The sequence below is a fragment of the Dipodomys spectabilis genome, unplaced genomic scaffold, assembly GCF_019054845.1.
Source record: "Dipodomys spectabilis isolate Male_0828 unplaced genomic scaffold, ASM1905484v1 ptg000006l, whole genome shotgun sequence".
Lineage (NCBI taxonomy): Eukaryota > Metazoa > Chordata > Mammalia > Rodentia > Heteromyidae > Dipodomys > Dipodomys spectabilis.
In genome coordinates, this window is record NW_024870683.1 from 1,933,984 (window position 1) to 1,947,388 (window position 13,405).

The 13,405-nt window shown below is 40.3% G+C and overlaps 1 protein-coding gene across 3 annotated transcripts in view; it reads right to left on the bottom strand.

Moving 5' to 3' along the window:
* Mob3b (MOB kinase activator 3B) overlaps positions 1-13,405 on the bottom strand; it is a 180,739-nt gene that overhangs the window by 94,195 nt on the left and 73,139 nt on the right. The gene's annotated exons all lie outside the window — the stretch shown is intronic.

Here is a 13,405-nt window from a genome sequence, read left to right on the forward strand (position 1 = left end):
TCAATAAGCCTCTTGAATTGAACTGCATCTCAGCTAATGTTACGTATCCCTAAACCATGTCCGTCAAAACAGATTCTGTCATTCACCATCCTGATCCATAATGCAATGTTCGCACTTGAGGGAAAGTCTAAGCTCTTCCTATTCAAAAAGAGATGGGGAAAATGCAGGCTTTCCAACTTCTAAATAGAAGTAGGATTCAAATCTCACTTCTGCCTTAGTTGGTGACCTGGGAGAAGTTTTTGCTCTCTTGATTCTATACCCTTGTGTGTAGGAAAACAAAAGAAAAAACAAAGGAGGCGTCCAACCAAGGATGAGGGAAGGTAAGAGAAGAACAGAAGCTGTTTTCCCTCCTTTCTGTGCTGAAAACATAAAAACATTTGCCAATTATATAGATTCCTTGATTTATATGTGAGGCAGCTGCTGCTGCTGGAGAATAGAGTCACAATCATTTTTTCTCTTAAGATTGCCTTTCCTTTAAGAAGAAAATCAACATTTCCTTTTAGATATTGTTTTCCTTTTATGGAACTGGGGATTAAACCTACAGCATCACACACGACAGGCCTATACTCTACCCCTTGAACTGTGCCCCCCAGCTCCCTTGTTTATATTTAATTTCACTAATTTTTTTAAGTAGTTGTACAAAGGGGTTTTAATTCACCATGTTAGTTTATGAGCTAGTTTTTATATGTAATCATATTTTCTAATTTTTATTGGACCGCCTCAAAGTTTTCAGTCTTTCCCTCCAAATCCATTTGCCACTTCTGTCTGTTCCATGGAATAGCCATTACCTCACCTAAAGCAACAAGATAGTTTACAAATGGAAGGAAGCCATGAATTAAACCACTAAAGTGGCTTAAGCCACATTAGTGGACTTGGTAACGAAATTTCTTCACAGAAATTAGAGAGACAAAAGGTCTCCAAGATAACCCAAACTAATGCCTTTTACCTCAAAAGGAGTGGTATTGCTCTTTATCTCCATTCTTTCTCTCTACCACCCCTTCCTCCCCCTCCCCTGCCCCCGTCAGGGTGGGGCTTGAACTCAGGGCTGTGGGTGCTGTCCTGAACTTCTGCTCTCAAGGTTAGTCTACAGAGCCACTTCCAGTTTTCTGGTGGTTAACTGGAAACAAGAGTCTCACAGACTTCCTACCCAGGCTGGCTTTGAACTACAACCCTCAGATTTCAGCCTTCTGAGTAGCGAAGATTACAGGCCTGAGCCACTAGCGCCCAGCTTCCATTCTATTCTTCATAAAGCTAAGGATACAAAATACTTCCACCCTTCCAGTTTATCAAGCCTGAAACAAATTCCTGGAAGTGGAACAACTGAAGGAGGTCACACTGTGAATTGTCAAGAATTCCTGTGATTTATAGATGAAAATGAAGCATTTCCGTGCATGTTGGAGGTACAGGAGATTCTTAATTTATCATTTCAGAGTCATAGGCTATAGTGGCAAACCTGCTCAGCTAGCCAGGGCTGGCCTTTACACAGCCTGCCGAGGTCAAGCAGTCTTTCTGAGTCAAGAAGTTCTTGGTTAACCCAAGGCTCTTTGGATTGAAGAAAAGAAGAAAAAAAAAACACTTGAAGCGCTAGCAGTTAATGTGAGCAACTTGTTGGATGGTGAAAAATGCAACCCAGTGTGAAGAGGAAATGGCAATAGAACTGAAAAGTCAAGGCTCAAGGTATTAATGCACAGTCTCTGAAGATAGGATACAAAGACGCTGCGTGCCTCTTGCACCTTCCTGAAACAGGTTGATACTCGAAGTAAGAATGAGAGAAGATGTTTGGACACCTTTGGGAGAGCAAATGCTGCCTTATAGGTTTGTTTTTTTGTCCCCCACCCCAGACTGTTCTTTGTTCCTTTGGTAGGTTGACCTATCATGTGCCTTTCTTTGGTAGGTTGACCTATGGTGTGCCTTTCTGTTCTGTCCTTGTCTTATGTCTTAACCTGGTAACATTGGTCACTGCATTATGCGCTTCCCAATGCGCACAGTGGTTTCCCGGTTTCCTCCTTGCTCTTTGACTCCTCAGATTTTCTTATCAATGATTCCCCCTTTCATACTCCAGCATGACAGGTGCGGTCCCTCAGAGCTCTAAGCCTTTTCTCCTCCTTTGAATTCCCTCGGTGAGCTCAACTTTCCATTTACATAAAACATCCAAGACCTCTTATCTGAGCCTCAAACCCATCTGTCCACAGCCTAGTATTTCTTTCTACTTGAGTGTCTCAGAGGTCCCTCAAGCTCCATTTATCCAAATTCCCCACCTTCAGGATTCTCAGCCTCAGGCAAATGGCTCCACTCACTTGCTCAAGCTGAGAACTTAGGAGTTGTCCAGCACTCCGGTGCCTAGCTTACCCAGCACCCCTTGTATCACAAACATGTCCTTCTTAATCTCTCTGACCTGCTTGATTCTCTTTCCATTTAAGCTTAGCCTCCTATCTGGACAACTGCAGTGGATTCCAAGCCAGTATTGAGGCTAAGGACTTACCACCAACACAAAAGAGACCAAAATAGAACCCTCCTTTAGATACACCTCTTTAGCATACTGCTTATTTCAGGCTGGTTATTCGATGAAACCTCAGGCACAGGAGGAACTCTAAGTTACCTTTTATGAGAGAAATTTCCACCCATCAAGAGCACCCTCTTTCTCTGCCAGAGGAATGGGAAGATGATCAAACAGACAAGGCATGGATGAAATCTTCATGGCCAATTATCCTGCCATGTCCTCTTAGTCAAGGCTTCCCACATCCCTTTGGTCTTTGTTTCCACAAATGATAGCATTTAAACTTGAAGTTTAAACTCTTTTTCAGACTTACTAGGGAGATTTATTTATTTCTCTAGGTTTTTCACAACTATGGCGTGCATTATGTAATAATAATTGTAATAAACTATGGTGTGATTTGCTTTGGCTGCTCTACTCTTTTTCTCATGGGGAATTCCTATTAAAAACTACATAAGGTATTTTCCTCCCTTACTGGTCTCTGCATCTTGTCCATTCCCAGTCTGTAGCCAGATCAATCCTACTCCTCATTCAAGTCTTAACCACAAAACCCATTTCCCTCTAGAGGCTTCTTGTCACTTATAGAATAAGGTTCAGATGTCTTCCTGGAAACCCAACACATTTTTCCTGCATAATCACCAAGGCCTTGCTGCCTCTGTGATCTCCTCGTATGTCATTTTTATCCTGCTCCCTAGGCAGCATACTCAATTGTCATTTGTTAATTTTTTAGGGTATCATTTTATATGTATATCTATGTATGTATAATATATATGTGTGTGTGCATAAATATATATACATATATGAAAAGTAGGTTTAGGAAGAGTTAACTTGCTCCACAAAAGTAGGTCTCAAACTCTATCTTGTCTTAGAATTAAAGACACAGATTTCTGAGCCACCTCCATTAGTTTCTGATTCAGAAAATCTAAAGAGCATCTAAAAATTGTACTGCTAAAAGTTCCCACTGATGGCCCAAGGGTCACACTGAGAAGAAATGAGCTAGATGACAAAATTAGAATGCAGCAAGGCCTGACCTCGGTGCTTCTTTCTCTCTACTGCTTCTTTCTTCTACCCCTTCAGATGTCATTTGTAAATGGAACTTGTGTACTAGGAGGGCAAGAGGCAAATCCTTTCAAGATAACCATGAAGGTATTTTCGTAAGTACATTTCCACTTTAAATAGGGACATACAGGAAAAATTTTCAACTTGAAGATGCTTTATCCTTTCTAAATCTTGACCCTTTCCAGAAAGCAGGAAATTATTGATACTACTTTCATCCTATTAGTTTTGGATTTTGTGTTTGTAAAAAAAGGGGTTGTTAAATTTTCACTGAATATCTTAACTAAAAGTTTGTAGCTCTGTAGTTAACAAGTCTGTATTCTAAGTCTAAATCAACCATTACTTCTGAAGGTGACTTCAGAATCTTCTTCTGAAGTAAGGACGTCAGGTCTGGCTGGCGCCATATTGGGTGGATTATAGGTCTGGCATCTTGTTTTCATGCTGAGAGAAGGAAACCACCACCACCTCCTCAATCACCTGCCTCCCAGGCAATGGGCGTGCCCGGACCCTTGGAGGCAGGGGCAGCACTTGGCTGATAGGTTACTGAATCTGTCAGTCTAGCGCCTGGGACTGGGAATTTCCTGAGGATCTGCCCCTTCACCAACCTATTTAGGCCCAGACCAGCCTAGCCACGGGACATGCCGTGTGTGTCTCTGTGATCGTGTCCTGTGTTCTGTCTCCTGGCTCATCTCCGGTCATCACGGCATCCCAATTCAGCTCTCCATTGGAGCTGAATCGGCTTGTTGGTATTGTTTTTGTTCTTTCTTTCCTCTTTAGCATGTTTCCTACTGTGTGAAGTGTAATTGCATGCTGCAGGCCTTTGTAACAACTGGCGTCCTGCAGCCTGTTAACTGTATAATAGACTCCAATGTTCTATATTTTCAAGTGTGGCTTCTGGGATGATTTACCTTACAACACTTCTTCTTAATAATAATAATAAACCAGGGCTTCTCTGAGGATTAGAGAAAGATATAATAAAAGATATAATAAAAGTTACTAAACTGGTTTATACAGAGTACACAATATATGTTAGTTAATATAATTATCACTGTATTTTAAACTTCAAGATTGCTGTCTTTCGTTAAAAAATAGATTCTGCTACTTTTAGCTGCCATTCAACTATTGATTAACTGACATCCTAATGAATGCCCCAAATTTGATTTTCCTGAAGTAACTGTAACATTATAACCTAACCATAAGTTTCCTGGAAAACAAATGAACAGAAAATATTTTAGGCAAAATTCTCATTTAGAGTATAACTCAGAGGTGTTCTGTTTCTATAACACTATGAGGAGAGAATTAAAGTAACATTTATTCAGCACTTTCTCCTCTTACAGGACCACGCTAAGGGCTATATATGTATTATGTCACTTAATTCTCTCAATTTTGCAAAGAGCATAGTATTATTATTATTATCATCATTATTATTATTATTTACTACTACTACTACTACTACTACCACCACACTATTCAGATGGACAGGCTCAGAGATGTTCGGGGCTTGCCAAGGTTTCAGAGCACATAAGGGAAGATGATTTGAACTAGAACTGAAGACAAGGCCTTCTTAACTGTCACACGGTTTCTGGAAAGCAGAAATAAAGTGAATAGTTACCCTGTGTGCTGTGATAGGTATAATTTCGTAGGGACCTACTGCCTTTTGTTGTCCTATTTGACCACATTTCTCTTTAGAAATATGGAAATATAGATGTCTTCAGCAGTGGGCTTTCTCTTCTCTGCTTTTGGATAGCCAAACTTGAAAGGCATACCTGAAGGCCAGCCACTAACAGGTGGCTATTTCATACCACAACAGTCAACAATAATCTCCTCTCTGCTCCTGCAGCTGTGGTAGGATTCCTTGCCTGACCCAGGCAATCAAAGTGGTAATGAAGGAAGTCATACATAAACAATTCTTAGTGATCCGTGGATGCTGAAATCCCTTTATACTATCTCATGGTGCTATCACGAGGCATCAGGGTTCCATCATTTTAGCTGGATATAGAAGCCAGGCAGAAATGGCTGTAGACAGTAGATTGCTGGAGGACATGATACAGAAAATGAGCAATAAATTAAACCACTAAGTATGGGCTGGAGCTTCTCCCATAGATCATCACTGCTCTCCACTGCTGCTCACGGGAATGGATGGTGAGAAGCAGCAACATCTTTTACCTCATGAACTAAAAAATCTAGTTTGGTTCCTTAGGAGGACAAACTTTATAATTCCCAGAAGTATGAACTAAGGACCAATTAGTCACATCACTAAAAGGAGTATGTACATAATAGAAGGATTCTTGCCAAGCTTTCTTACATATTAAACTCTCTCTGAGAAATGAAAATACCAAGCCCAATGATTTAAAAAAAAAAAAAAAAGCAACTCAATGGTAGGAAACAGCATGGGTTCTTTAATATGAATATGTGGCATTCATCCATCAATATGCACCAGATTTCTATTTTGTGCAGTCATTTGTAGGCTGGGTGCAGTCTTGAGTAGTAGCCACAGTAGGCCTCACATGTTGTGCCCATAGAATATCATCTGAAGTCCCAGGATGGCTAACTGTCAAAGCTAAGCACAGCCATTTCAGACCACAAATGTTTAACCTTTCTTCCCCTGGTTCCAACTGCATGGACAAATGTTTGATATAATTGCAGATTTTTATCCTAGGTCCTTCTGTTTCTCATTTTTAATTCACCAAGGAGTCTATCGTTATCACACTGAGACTGTGTGGTATTCAAGGAACTAGCATTTCAAGCGTATTAGTTCTAAGTCCCAACATGATGTCAGGTGTTGTACACACAGAATGTTATTTAATACTCTCAACAATCCCAAAGAGTAGGTTCTATCACATGCATTTTGCAGACAAGAAAACAGACACACAGAGACTGATATTTGCCACTAAAAGCTGATTCATAGGATTCAAACTCAAGTCTTACAGAGACTAATGCATTGCTTCAACTGCATACTGGCTCATCTTTCCAGAAAGTCCATTTTACAAGACTTCCTTTATGTGAAGGAAAATGAAGATTGACCTATCAATCAGAATTCAAAATTAGCATGAGGTTTTAGCATAAAGCTAAAACACCAGAAAGACCCTGCCTATTTCGAGGTAACACATTGCTAGATCTACAAAGGTGTTTTTGGAAAACAAACAAACAAACAAAAAAACTTCCACATATAGAGGTCTAAGGCAGGCTAATAATTTGGCCTTCTATCGAAATGACACTAATATGTAATCTATACACTATTTAAGGAGGAAATGGAACACTGCTAGCAAGCAGAAAGCGTTTTCTAGGGTCAAGGCCTTGCTGGTATGTCTTTTTAGACTTGAGGTTGAACCAGCCTGCCTCTTCAAGTTCCACCGGATCCCACAATACAGTCTTTGTTGATGTCTTGTTACAACCAGGCAGCTACTAATGGGGTAAAAACAGCAGATACCCCTGTACCCATTCAATGAAGGCCTTTTTTTCAAGGTCTTTGGCCTCTACTGACTATCACATATCTCATTCCCTTTCCCAGCTGGCACTGAGAGGTTAACAGCTGTCATCTGAGATACAGGCCTATTAAAATTGCATAGCACAGGTAATGGAGAACTCAATGCAGGTCAGGACAGCAGGTAATTTGCTTTAACTTCCAAGGCAGCCTCCAGGTCCTCTGCGATCCCTGTCTCTGTGCCTTTCCTCCGTGCTGAGCACACTGGAGTACCTTTTCAGAGCTCTCTCTTGGGATTCGTTGAGCAGAAGTGGTTATTGAATACTCTCCTCCTAAACTCAGCCTTCAAGTCAGTGTATCATTGGTTCACTATGTGGGGCACTTGCAGGGGTGTGGACTCAAATGTCTCTGTGTTTCCTATCAAGGGTCCATCAAACAAACTCAGAAGTATCAGAATCTACAGGTGGCAAGTGTTGAAAAGAAACAGTCAATTGAGTTCAACACTAGTAAGGACCCTGTATAATTTGCATCAGAGGCAGGACTGTGGCTATTTTCAAATTCTTCCCATAACTGGTGGCTCTTCCTAAGGCCTCTCTTAGACATAATTTAATGATTGATGTGACTGATCAAGTTGTAAATCAAGGATGCTGCTGATTCTCGGTCAAAACCTCCTGTAGGTTGAGACTGTTGAGAATGAGCTTTGGCGTCAGACTACCTTGGGAGGTAATCTCACATTGGACCAACCATGGTCTATGCTCTGTTTCTGTGATACTAAGCAAGCTAATATTTTTTTGAATTTGGGTTTTCCTATCTATGAAATGGAAACCTTACTATCTTGCCTTATTTAGTTGTTTGACAGGGTAGCTGACAGAGTGCACATGAAGTGTTAACTGGTAGGTGTTCATATCACCTTCCTGACTTAGGAAACCAAACAGTTCACCAGACCCCAAAGGTAAATGCCTTAGAAACACTGGTCAGTCCACAAGGCTATTTAGAGAAAAGGGACACCATTGCAGGAAGGGAATAGCCTTCTACTCAAGGACAGTAACTCTGTTTTCCTTTCTCCATGACTAAGATAGGATCTGCTCCCAAGCAAGTGTGCACCACTCACTGAATGGATGGCAGTCACAGGCAGCTGTGGAAGCCAATGGTTTTCACAAGGACAAGTCATCTTCTGCGCAATCCTAGATTATAGCTTGGACACCTTTCTCAGGCATTTCAGTGATGATTTTTTTCCAAAAGGAGAAAAAAACTGGAGCTAGGAGTATGGCTCAAATGGTAGAGCACCTGCCTTGCAAACTTAAGGCCCTGAATTCAAACCCATCTTGCAAAATGAACAAATGAAAACAAGCAAAAACCCCTCAAAGAAACAAAAATAAAGGAAAACCTTCATACAGAACCCAAAGGAGCAAAAACCAGAAAATGTGGATATATATTCATCTAGAAAAAAATGTCAGACTTATGAAATGTTCTCCATCCAAAACATCCTCCTAAAACCATAGCCAACCCTCCAGTCACATGAAGGAAAATGTGAAGTAATTACCATGGTATGAAAGACAGTTTAAAGGGGTACAGTTTTTTGGCCAATCAAGTTAAAACTCTTATCTCCTAAATTATGTATTACCCTGAGAAAGTTTCTGAGCTTATTTAAATGACAGCTGCCTGGTTGGTAAAATGAAATAGTAACATTTGTACTTCATTGAGTTGTTTGAGAATAAAGAAAGAATAACAGTGGCAGACACAGTGCCTGGCATTTAGCAGGCTCCAGAGATGTGAACTTGCTTCTTTCCTTCCTTTATCCCATCTTTCCTGCCCTGAGTCCGAGTTATTCTTAAACCTCACAAATAGGTGAGATCATGGGATTGTGTTTTGTATGTTCTTATTCTTCCTTTCCGAAGATTTTCAAAACATGAGTCACAGGAGTTCTAAATTTTCTCCTCATTTTCTTTCCCGTGAGTATGAAGTCTAAAATATTAAATCCTATTATGTAATAGAAAGCAGAAAAGTTTAGGGCTAGAGCATTAAAAGTATTGCAATTAGAAAGACAATAGAATTCCTTTTTTAATCTAAATTTTTCTGTCTTTCTGTCTTGGCTGTTCTGTCTAAAGGTGGTTAAAGAGGTAGAATCAAGCAGAGTGACAGTGACTCACACCTGTAATTCTAGCTACCTGCAATTCTCAGGAGGTTGAGATCTGAGGGTTAAAGTGCAAAGCCAGCACAGGTAGGAAAATCTGTGGAGACTCTTATCTCCAATTAACCAGCAAAGAAACAGAAATGGAGGTGTGGTTCTATCGTGAATGTCATCCCTGAATGCTGTCCCAGAGACAGAACCCAGGCCTTGGTGTGTGCCAGAAGTGTTCCAGAAAGCTGGAACAACAAAAAGTCAGATGTAGATCTGTGGCTCAAGTCATAGAGTGATAGGTTTTGAGCAAAAAAAGTTAAGGGACATTACCTGAGTTTAAGCTTTGGTACACACACACACACACACACACACACACACACACACACACACACACACACACAGATGTATAATCAAAGAGGGACTGGTCCTTGGCTTCCATAGGGACATCTGTTGGGTTGCTAACAAAGCAAGCTGGGCAGGTCAGAGAGAGTGTAGAAGGTTATGGTTTACAAGGGAGCCACATATGTTTGGTATTTTCCCATCTGAGAAAGGTGACTTCTAGAATAGAACAGCCTCCTAGTTAAACTTGAATCTAGTGACAGATGAAAGGCTTTCCTTTAGTCAGTGTTCCTATGGTAGAGATCAACAGCTGTTTATATCCTTGAATACCTGAGGGTGAAGCCTTCACATCTGTCACTGGTTCTATTCCCTCAGATCGCGGTAAGGAGGAGGTAAAGTTTAGGAACACAGAAATATGCCCAGGATTCAAAGCTGTAATGCTAAGCAGATCTTTTCATGTCTCATCCTTACAGGATCTGCTAGCTGCCTAGAATTCTTCTTTCATTTTGTCCTGACAGACATCTTGATCCTTTCTATGATAATGACTTGTGACAGGACAAAGATCAAAAGGAAGGAAAAGTAGGCTAGAATCAGCAGGAGGAGGTGGAGAAAATAAAATGCAGAGAGAAAGCGACTCCTAAAAATAAGTCTTCTAAAAGCCGGCATCAGTAAAATCTAAGAAAAGACTACACAGGTGAGCAGATGAAGAGTTTCCTATAGGGATGGTAGATGAGAGTGATTTTTATTGATCCCTAACATTTCACTTTGACAAAAAGTTAGATGTCATGAAGACTGTGGAAAAAGATGCAGGGAAGAGCCTATCCATCCATCCAAAAACTTATAAAACATCCAGACTGGACGTAACGCTTAATATTCAAGTGCCATTCTGTAGCTTTAAGAAAGGTGAAAGCTTTCACAGAAAATTCATTATAGAAATGGGTGATTACAGATTGAGACAACATGGATAAAACCATGGTGAGAAAGCTGATCGTGAGGAAATGAAATTCACTCTGGGTGGTTACAGTAAACAGAAGCACGCGTGATGGGTGTTTATTAAAACTAAAGGCTCATCAAGAGCTCAAACAACTCAGTCATAAAAGAAACTCAGTTAAATAATGGGCACAGGATTTGAACTGCCTTTCTCAAAAGAAGACATGCAAATGACCAACAGGATAACTGGATAAAGAAAATGTGGCATAGAAACATAATAAAACACTATTTGGCCTTTTTTTAAAAAAAGAAATGCTGTCATTTGCAACAGTGTGCATGAAGCTGAGGCACATTGTGCTATGTGAAATATGCCATGCATAGAACAAAAGTTCTACGTGATCTCATGTGGGATCTAAAAAAAAAAAAAAATGGAATTCAGAAGAGTAGAGTAGAATAGGAATTGCCAGGGGCTAGTAAGATGTTGGCCAAAGAGTTCCAAATTTCAGCTGGATAAAAGAGAGAAAATCTAGAGATTATAGTGAGTATAGCTTTGTTTGCTTTTAAAGTGCAGATTCTAGGTCCCACTGAAGTTAAGGAGGTCAGGTCTGGCTGGCGCCATATTGGCTACATGGTGGATTGTAGGGTCTGGCATCTTGTCTTCATGCTGGGGGAAGGAAACACCCCATCTCCCAGGTAATGGTGTGCTCAGATCTCTGAAGGCAGGGGCAGGCACTTACTTGGCTGATAAGGTTACTGAATCAGTCCAGTGCCTGGGACTGGGAATTTCCTGTGGATTTGTCCCCTGTGCCGACCTATTTAGGCCCAGACCAGCCTAGCTACCAGGACTCCATGCCACATGTATCTCTGTGTCCTGTCTCCTGCTCACCTCCAGTCATCATGGAGTCCCAATTCAGCTTTCCAATGAAGCTGAAATGGCTTGTTGGTATTGTTTTTGTTATTTCTTTCCTCTTTAGCATGTTTCTTAGCTGTGTTAACATGTATTTGCGGGCTGCAGGCCTTTGTAACAACTGGCTGCCTGCAGCCTGTTAACTGTATAATAAAGACTTCAGTATTCTATATTTCAAATATGGTTTCTGGGATGGTTCATCTTACAATACCACCTAAGAGATTCTAATTCAATTGTTAAAGGGATTTTCATTTTGAACAAAGGCCTAAGTAATTCTCTCTCTTTCATACACACACACACACACACACACACACACACACACACACACACACACACACAATTCTCCACAGCATAACATTTCCCAAAAGCTACTAATGGTATTTTATTTTTAAAAAAAGGGAAAAAGAAAAGGTACCAGGGTCAAATTAGGAAACACCACATAGTAAAACATTCTCTTCTTAGAAATTCATAAAATGCACGTTGGCACATTAAAGTCCTGTGGTAAAGAAATCAACTTCACTCAGCATTTTCCAAACTTATTTTTCCATGGAGGGAGGAGAATCCCATGAAAGATCTCTCAGGATACTAGTATCCTACAAAGTACAGATTGGGCAGACTTGAAAAAGAAGTTTAGCTTGTTCCCCGAACATGTCAAATAACTAAAGAAATGTCTAGGGAAAAAAAATCAAGCCATTTTCTCTGGAAGACCAGAAGGCATCCACTAATTTCCTCTGAGCAAAGTCTAAAGCTACCTATAATGCCCTGTTTTCCAAGCAGAAGGCCAAAATTGCCTCACTCCTAAGTAATACATAGAGTGCAATGCTGAGATCTCTGGTCAGTCAATTCTATGTAAAACCATAGCTGCCAGAGAGCAGGAGCCCAGGGTTCAAAGCATCCAAGGACAGACACAGAGGAAAGCAGAGAGAAGGTATTCTTGCTCATGTTTATTTATCTTTATTGCTATCATATGTTCTATGCAGGGCACTGGCAGTTACTTGTAAGATTTCTGGAAAAAGAAAAAAAAAATCCTTCTAGTACCAAAATAGCTTTTGACAGCTAATGAAAAGAGTAAAAAAAAAAAGACAAGGACCAAAGGAATTCCCACTTTCCTGGAGGTATTTAACATATGCCCAGGAGAGTTTCTGAGACCAGCTATATTCCTTTGGGAGCCCTACCTCACACCATATTTCCTTCCTGTTAACAAGGGATGGGAGAGAGAAGGAACAGAGGAAACAGGACACGCCAAGATAACACAAGGATTCTGACAAATTTTGTGTGCTAAATATTTCAAGATGTACTATACTGCACCAATCAATTTATATTCTTTTTTTCTGTTGTAAACTTAATTATTTCCATGTGCCCCTTCTCAACTTACCATATGTCACCTGAAGACACGCCCCTCTCCTCATCTAAAGGTGATTTCAACAATGTTTCACATATTCCCAGCTGGCCAGCCTAGAGCTTTTAAAGAAGGCTTTTCTATAGCACAGTATTTCCTCAGTCATTCCACAAATATTCTGAGCACTCACACAGAATGCAGGCACTGTGCTAGGCACTGGAGATTCAATAGTGGAAATAAGGGATTGCTCATTTCTATTGACCTTTGGCCATAAAACAATGAATCCTAAACTCATCCTGTCAGTGCATAGGAAATCCAGTGGCTGGCAGCATAAAGAAATGTAAGAAGTAGAAAAGGTCTGGTCCTTTCCTTTGTGGTTGCTGGCCTACAACATAAAGCAAACCAAAGCATTTGCATTTCAAATGTTCCAGTAGGTTTAGCAGCTCTTCGAGAGTCAGAGTTAACCATGAAGCCTGGAATTAATAACCAGAGAGAGAGAGAGAGAGAAAGAGAGAGGGAGAGAGAGATGGGGGAGAATGATGCTAGGATTTTTTTTAATCGCCCTAGAATTCAAACCCCTATTTGTTTGTTCCCATAACAATCCATAGATTCCCATATTGGAACTTCTTACTTCTGAAAGAGAGATGCTACCAATAAGTACATCACAATCAATACAACCTTAATTCATCAATTAGCAAATAAATAAGTGTGTATATACATATATATAATTTTATTTATTTATATTTATATATAACTTCCAACCCCTCCCAGTTATCCTGAAGAGACAGACAGAC